Consider the following 6,685-nt stretch of genomic DNA (forward strand, 5'->3'; position numbering starts at 1 on the left):
GTATACGACAGCTCGAGCGGAGGCCGGAGGACGTGGCACTGGCTACGGAGAAGCTCCGGGTGGCGAGGACAAAGAACAAAGCCCGGTTCGACCGAACGCACCGGCTACGACCGAAGAAAATCGAAGAAGGTGACTGGGTGCTCGTCTACGACAGCAGCCTCGACAACCAGCACCGAGCCACACGGAAGTTCGCACGAAGGTGGTTCGGGCCTTACGTGGTACGGAGCGCCAATGACAACGGGACATATCACCTGGCGGAACTTGACGGCACGAGAATGGCGATACCGGTTGCAGGGAAGCGGATCAAAGCGTTCAAGAAGCGACACGACGACGAGCCAGACCCGGCTCTCCTGGTCGGCAGTGACGAACGATCCGAAAATGAAGAAGAACCGACGGGCGAGGAATGAAGACGGGCCGGTTTTCTCCGTCCCAACTCTCTTGGCGCATACCGGAGGATGCGCGGTTAGGTGGGGGCGGATGTCGTGAAGAAAACCGTCCATAGGCGGAATCGGCGCACCAAGGCGTGGGAACCGGTTCTTCACGCGCGCACGCTCCGAGTTGTACATAGAAACGAATTGAGAGGATAATCGGCAGGAACGGGCCCTAACTCAAGTGGAGACAAAGACCGCGCGAACAGTCTTTTCGGTCGCGCGCGCGAACTGTACGAGTCGGCGGCGTAACTACGCGGATCCGTGAAAAACGGAGCGGATCCCTGTCCAAAAGGGACAGGGAATAAAGCTGACACGACGGCCTGTTCGTCGGCCTATATAAGGAGCGGGAAAGAGCTGTTGCAGGGATCTGGCGCGGAGAGGACGAAGTGCTGTCGGACCGTTTCTGGACGCTTCGCTCTCTCTGTTTCCTTCCTTCTTGAGCTCCAAAGCTTTCTGTGCAGGGTTCCGGGGAGGCTCGCGCTGTTTCGAGGAACGCCCGAGTGCTTCCGGCAGCACCTCCGACCTGCTACCCCCCCCCCATTTCCCCGTTTGTGCGTCGAAGCGAACAGGCATCGGCATCTGTTCGCCGGCCTGTGCGGTTGCAACCAACCTGTGCCCCATCGGGGGTTGTAGTCGTGTTAGCCATTTTGTTAATACACATATTTAGTCATTCGCATCCGTCTGTGTCGGTGTCTGTTCGCGTTCTCCGTGCTGAAGGGCCGTGTCCCTGTGTATCCCCGGTCCTGCGTAGCCGGTTCTCTCTCTTTCTCCTCCCTCGCTTGCTCTTTGGTTCGAGACCCCCGCGGTCCCGCCTCTATTCCACACGCACTTGCGTAATATCTCGACAGCGTTCTCCAAAGATGTCACGAAGTTTCGCGAGTACATGTAGATCCTAGGCGGGACCACGGGGGTCTTGGACTAGGGAGAAGAGGATAAAGGTACAAATGGAAGATTAGCTCAAGAGGAGAAGAGAACGAATATGACATTATGATAGAAGAAGAAGAAGATGGAGTCAAGATACTCAACAAGAAGTTCTATTAAGAAATGAATGATTACAATAATCGTGGCCGCATAGGCCACACCCCACGATATATGAAACCGTAAGCGAATTAGTAGGAAGAAGAAGAATAAGAAAACCCTAAGCGAACCCTAACCCTAAAACGAAATGGGAAGAAGGAGAACCCTAGACTAAGTGGTATACCACACTCACACTCAAAATTAGGCAACCCCTTCATAAGTGACCCCTCCCTTCCTTTTATAGCCCAAGGAGGGAGGGACCTTACAATGTGGGATAAAATTTCCCCTCTTATCTCTATACACCATTTCCTAGTATACATGTGCACATGGTGCACACCACCGATTTGCCTATTCCACCCCGGTTTCCGCCTATGGACGAAAATCTTCACAACAGCGTTCTACCACATCTGGATCCCGCACTACGCACATGTCGCGGAACCCCTCTACGGACTATTGAAAGGGGGGCGTAGCTTTGAGTGGAGGACGGAGCACACGGAGTCAGTCCGGAGACTAAAGGAGGCGCTTACGGTAGCGCCAGCTCTCCATAAAGCAGTTTACGGCAAGGGAGTCCCCATCTACATGATGGTGGACACGAGCCCGACTGGGATCGGGTGGGTGATCAACCAGGAGGACGAGGACGGCATACAGTTCCCGATCCGGTTCGGGGCGAAGGTATTGAGCAAGCGGCAGCGAGGATACGCCCAAGTCAACCGCGAACTATGGGGTATCGTTTCGGCAGTCAAGGCCGACAGGGACTACCTGATTGGGACGGAGGTAATTATCGAGACGGACTGTCTGCCGATACTCGGCATGGTTTCTGGATGCGCGACGCCGGACCTAGCAATGCTCCGGTGGATAGCGTACATTAAGTCCCTGAACCCGGAGATACGGCACATCTCCGGAAAGGATAACGCCATGGCTGACATGCTTTCGAGAGCGAGGTTCAAGGACAAAGACAGCATGGTTTCGGATGACGAAGAAGTCGGCGAGGACTTCTTCGGGTCAGCTAACGTGACGACGAAGAAAGGGGACACTCCCGCGCTTAACGAATTCGACGAAAGCATGTATGACGGGGAGTGGCTCCAAATCGGGAGGTTCCTACGGGCGATGACGTCGGACACAACGTGGACGAGAGAAGAGGCAAGCCGGTTACGGAAGAAGGCGTACCGATTCTTCCTACAGGACGGGTGCCTATGGAGGCACCCAAAGAAAAGAAACGGCATCCCACTCCGAGTAGTGGTAAAGAAAGAAGAACATGAGGAATTACTGGCGGCATTTCACGAGAGTTCCTGGGCCGGGGACCGCGGAACGTGGGCCACATTCGAGAAGTTGAAGAAGAAGTACTGGTGGTCAGGGTTGTACCGGGACGTGCATCGGTTCGTAACGACTTGCGAAAGCTGTAAGATGCACTCCGTAGTCCGATATCGGGATGAGCTACACCCGACCTACCCTCCTACGGTCCATTTCAAGTGGATGGTGGACTTGGTGACGATGTCGATGGGAGTAGGACAGATGCGATACCTGGTGCTTGCGCGGGAAGACTTAACGAACCAGGTGGAAGGTCGTGCACTACAGAACAAGACAACCGCAGCGGTATGCCGGTTCCTGATCGAAGAGGTGGTGTGTCAGTACGGGTGCGTCAGGAGGATCGTGGCGGACCGGGGAGAGCTGGATGTGCCGGAAGTTGAGGAGTTGTTCGACCGGCTAGGGGTCAAACTCTCCCTCACTACGACGTAAAATCCGGAGGCGAACGGGAAGGTAGAACATGGGCACGGGCCGATCGTAAAGGCGTTGGTGCATGCATGCGGAGGGCAGATCGGGAATTGGTCGCGGCTCCTTCCTTACGCACTATGGGCGGACCGAACTACGCACAATTCGGTGACAAGGTTTATGCCGGCGGAGCTGATGTATGGACAGAAGTTGATCATGTTGGTGGAACAGACGGTTTCTTCGTGGGCGGCGGTAGATTGGAAGGACGAGATGAGCCGGGAGGAGTTGTTGGCGGCGCGAATTCAGCAACTCAAGTGGAGGTCGGAGGACATGAGACAGGTGAAGGAAAAGCTACGGCCGGCAAGGGAGCGGAACAAGACCCGGTTCAATCGGACGCACCGGTTGCGACCAAAGAAGGTCGAGGAAGGCGACTGGGTCTTGGTATACGAAAGCAGCCTTGACAATCAGCACAAGGCGGTGCGAAAGTTCGCCAGGAGATGGTTCGGGCCCTACACGGTGACGAGTGCGAACGACAACGGCACGTACCACCTCACGGAACTCGACGGGACACAGTTAGCAGTACCGGTGGCCAGGAAGCGGATCAAAGCGTTCAAGAAGCGGTTCGAAGACGAGCCGGAGCCGGCGAGCGAGAGCGACGACGATGATCGGTTTGGGCCCGGCGAAGAATCGGAGACCGACGAGTGAAGCCGGTTTTCTTCGGTATCTACCCGTCTCTGGCGCATGCTGGTGGATGTGCGGTTTAGTGGGGGTGGATGTCGTGAAGAAAACCGGCCATAGGCAAAATTGGAGAAGAAGGCGCATGAACCGGCTCTTACATAGGCGGACGCGAGAATTGATATTGTGGACATAATTCATAATTAGGTCGGCTGATGTAAATACTAGGTAGTACACATTTATTAGGGGATTTGTGTGTATCTCTATCGAAAGGGACATGGAATAAAGCGATTTGACTAGGGAAGAAGGGTCTCCCCTTGGCGAACTATTTTGAGGGAGAGAAGCAAGAAAAGGGATCGCGCGTTGGCAAGGACGAAGTGTTGTTGCAGAACCGACGGCCGAGCTCTCTCTCTTCTGATCGTCGTTCGCTTCCAGCAGAGGCTCTCTCTCTCTCTCTTCTCCCCCCCCCCCCCCCTTTTTTTGTTTCTTCGAGTCATGTGGCTGTCGTTTGTGTGCGTGAGTAGGACCCCGTGTCAGCTCCATTACCGGGTTGCCGGTTGTAACTGTTCGAGTTGTAAGCTACTGATCATAGTAATCGGATTCCTGTTTCTTGCTCTTATTTTCTTTCTGTGTATGTGCAACTCTCTCTCTCTCTCACTCTCTCCTTGGTCCAAGACCCCCGTGGTCCCGCTGTTGGAGACGAGGTCGTCAATGCGGAAGATCAAGAAGCATTCGATTCTTGTTGAATACCTGCGTATGACAGATTGTAGGTCGTGCACAGAGAGAGAGAGAGAGAGAGAGAGAGAGAGAGAGAGAGAGAGAGAGAGAGAGAGAGACACACACACACAAGACTTCTTATTCCACAAAGAGACAATACAACACCCAACCTTACGAAAAGGTTACAAGGTCACTATATATAGTGACCGACTTAGGGCAACTACCCTTTATGATAATTACACAAATGGCCTAAAGGGATAGTGTGAATACGTCCATTATACACTTGTATTCGACACTCCCCCGTAATGGGCGTATACATGGGTTATCTAAGATTACAGGTATAGACTTAGGTTCTCGGACATATCAGCTTTGTTCGAGATGGGAGGGTCCGAAGGCAGAAGACCGAACTGGTCGGGTCGGAACAGTTGAAGCCGATCATTGAGGAACTGATGTCGGTTGTCGGGAACCATCCTGCGTTGTGTCCGGCTCTAACCGGACTGGTTTGTCGTTACGCCCATCTGATGCCGAAGAGACCGAAAGCGGTCTGCCGAAAGACACTTGGTCATTCCATGGTTCGGTTCGGACCGAAAAGAATGCCATGGTCTTTTGTGCCAGCCAGATATCTGAACACATGCTTGACTGCGTTCCAATGCGATCGGCCAGGATTGTGCATAAATCTGCTAACGACTCCTACGGCATGAGATATATCAGGCCGTGTCGCGACCATCAGGTACATAAGGGAGCCGACTGCCGGTGCATACGGTACCGACTTCATATCTTCCCCCTCCGGGCCGGATGTCGGGCAGTCTCGCTGAGAGAGCCGAAGATTCATTGGGAGCGGGGTTGAAGCAGATTTGGCTGATTGCATGTTGAAGCGTTCCAAGACACGTCCGATATAGTCGGTCTGAGACAAAAAAAGATGTCGTTTATCGCGATGCCGACTAATCTTCATGCCAAGGATGTGTCGTGCCGGACCGAGGTCCTTCATGGCAAACTTCAACCGCAGTTGCCGAACGAGATCGGCAAGTTCGCCCGCGTGGCGTCCAGAAATTAGCATGTCGTCCACGTAAATGATGAGGAAGATGGGTGATCCATCTTGAGCTGTGTTGGTGAAGAGACAATGGTCCTCATCGCTTTTGGAGAAGCCGATCGATTGGATGAAGTCGTCGAACTTCTTGTACCATTGTCGCGGTGCCTGTTTGAGGCCGTATAGACTCTTCCTGAGTCGGCAGACTAGATGTTCTTGGCCAGGTGCCACGAAGCCTTTTGGCTGCTCCATATAAATTTCCTCCTCGAGATCACCATGGAGGAAGGCTGTTTTGACATCTAGCTGAATCAGCTCCAAGTTGTCGGCTGCCACTACGCCGAGTAGAAAACGAAGGGTTGTCATTTTCACCACTGGTGAAAAAATCTCGTCGAAGTCGACGCCATATTCTTGTCGGAAGCCCTTCGCAACTAATCTGGCCTTGTACTTTGGGGTGGTCGAATCATACGTCTCTTTTAGTCGATAAACCCACTTGCAAGGAAGAGCACGTCGGTTCCTAGGTAATTCGACCAGATCCCAAGTCTTGTTTGCCCGAATGGAGTGCATTTCCGACTCCATCGCCAGATGCCAGGTGACGGAATCGACAGATGTCGATGCTTCTTCGTAAGACGTCGGTTCGCCGGCGTCGGTGAAGAAAATTCCAGGAGAATACCTCTCCGGAGGTTGCGACAGTCTCTCGGATCGTCGAGGTATGATTGGACTGGTCGCATCGGGTATCAAGGTCGGATGGTCCGAAAGCGGATTGTTCTGCTGTGCCGAGTCGGAGTTGTCCGAGTCGGTAGTGTAAGGTTCAGCTACCCGTGTGTTGAGAGCGGGGCCTTCTTGAAGGGTCGGCACATCGGAAAATGTTACCCTTCGGACTTCGATCGGTTTTTCGACTGATGGATTCATAGCCGACTCGTTGAACACAACGTCCGAACTTCGGACGATTTGTCTGCGTTCGGGATCCCAGAGTCGGTATCCCATTTCGCCGTCGGATCCATATCCAAGGAAAATGCATTTCCTGGACCGAGGTGCAAGTTTTCGGCGATCATCTTTCGGAATAAGGGCGTACGCCTCGCATCCGAAGATCCTCAGCTTGTCGTAATTC

This window comes from Azolla caroliniana, unplaced genomic scaffold, assembly GCF_043228905.1.
Source record: "Azolla caroliniana isolate FFs.n. ecotype wild unplaced genomic scaffold, voAzoCaro1.0.p SCAF_21, whole genome shotgun sequence".
NCBI lineage: Eukaryota > Viridiplantae > Streptophyta > Polypodiopsida > Salviniales > Salviniaceae > Azolla > Azolla caroliniana.